Source organism: Phodopus roborovskii, unplaced genomic scaffold (assembly GCF_943737965.1).
Source record: "Phodopus roborovskii unplaced genomic scaffold, PHOROB, whole genome shotgun sequence".
Taxonomy (NCBI): Eukaryota; Metazoa; Chordata; class Mammalia; order Rodentia; family Cricetidae; genus Phodopus; species Phodopus roborovskii.
This window is the reverse complement of record NW_026126903.1, coordinates 110,813-112,943: the sequence shown is the minus strand read 5'-3', so window position 1 is coordinate 112,943 and position 2,131 is coordinate 110,813.

Genomic DNA, 2,131 nt, shown 5'->3' with positions numbered 1-2,131 from the left:
ATAACAACATAATCAGAGGATGAAATGGTGTGCCATACTCCACACAATATCTCTCTGATGACTCCAACATGATTGTGGGAAACTCCCAGGTTCATCAGTTATTTAATCGCATAGCAGAGTAGTAACATGCTTAAATGCTAAACTGTCATTGTGGATGCAGGGTTTTTAGAAGATATCACATAATTAATGTTGGACGGCTGCCTCAAAAGAGATGGACTGAAATCCAATAATCACAACGTCTACTCTAACAAATGGATTATCACTTTCCTGAAGGAAGTCATCAATGGCAAACTCACCTTTTGATGAATAATTGTGATTCTTATTTATCTTTTGTTCCATAGTGTGACTTGTTAGGAGAGAGAGTATTCATAAACAGAATACTTGAACTGTTTCTCCACAGACTACGTGGTAATCTTGAATATGGTAACCAGTAAAAGCTGTAGGCACACCTCCAGATTTGTGGCTATGACTTGTTTAAGCGAATCAAATGCTGTCATTAAACGTTTTAGGAGATAGTTACCTTGGGAGACTGTAATGTCCCATGATAACACTTTCTCGAAGCTGCTCTCTGGTCCTTGGCCCATGATACCAGAATACAGAATGCAACAGGGTTGCCAGGCAACATTTATGAACCAACATTCTGTCACATTCTAGTGCCACTCCCACATGCTAAAAGGAGTATACCCACCAATGAACTGACCTTACATCATCACCGAGTTTCTCACAAAAAGAAAGCAGGGCTCTTTCTTTTGAGTTCTACATATTTACCAGTCAATCCCACAGCAGCCAAATGACGGATGAAACCATAATTACTTACACAATCAAATAAGTTAATAATTGGATAGTCCTCCATACTCAACTTTCAGAAGATGGAACCAAACACCAGTGATTGTCAAGGAAGTAGTTCTTAGATAATTAAATAATGCCACGTGATTAACTCCCATGGAGGAATGGCCCTACTGCAGTCAAGAAGAACAACATCTGCATTGATTTAAATAATTAATATATAATGAAAAGTGATTGAATAATGATATTGCGGTGCATACTTAAATCGCACATGGAGTTGTCAGACTGATCTGTTCCTGGAATAATGATGTTTTTAAAAAATTAAATTGAAAATTAATTAGTGGGCCTTTTATATTAACATTGACGAGATGGCACCAAAGTCCTAAACCTATCGCTGATATAATGATCTATTTTCATAGTTAAATGATGAAGTAATGAGGTGATATTACATCATCAACTCCCAAATTCTGACTCCAAAAGGGACTCATGGACTATAACATTGCCTGTATTATACATGCGTAAATTAAATGATGAATTATTACTTAATTTCCTAGTTTAACAGTTAAAGAAGTAAGTGTAGTATTAGATGATGTGATCATCTGATATAATGGTCTCCCCTAAGGAGGGTCAAAACTCCAGTGATCACTGAATACATAATGACAGATTTTCATAATTAAATGAATAAACATTAAACTAGTGGATGTTGTTTTATGTATGAATCCTAAATGATTGCTCAATACTGAAGAGACATTGAGTTCGTAATCATAGATTTGAACACAAAATGAATGAATAAACAGATAATTTCTCTTAATTCACCCCTAGAGAGAAAAACAAAATGATATCAACATTGATTTAAATAAAGAAAGGAAGAAAGAAAGGAAGAAAGAAAGAATTCACAACATACAATTTAACACCAACAAGGTGGATCCAGACCCCACTCTTCCTGGAGTAGAAAAAGACAGATTTGAATAATGAAATAATCAGATAGTTAGACCGTCTGTCACACTTGAGTCACACAAGGTGGCACCAAACTTCAGGGATCACAGATTATATAATGAAAGAATTTAATAATTACATCTTTAAATATGTAAGCCTTTGACTTTTTTTGTATCATCACTTCCTGGGCAGACTTGCCAGATATGAAAATGGATGCTGTCATCACGCACTTTTAAAATGCCTTCGGTTAATTGACAGATAATCATACTGTCTTGCCTGATGAATTCTGTTGGCCTGACATCATCACAAGCACCTGAATCTCTGTTGTGGTGAGGCAGGAAGTGAGATAATGGGCCCAATGCTGTCGTAGCAGTAGTAGCCACAATGTTGATAACAGCTGAAAAGATGG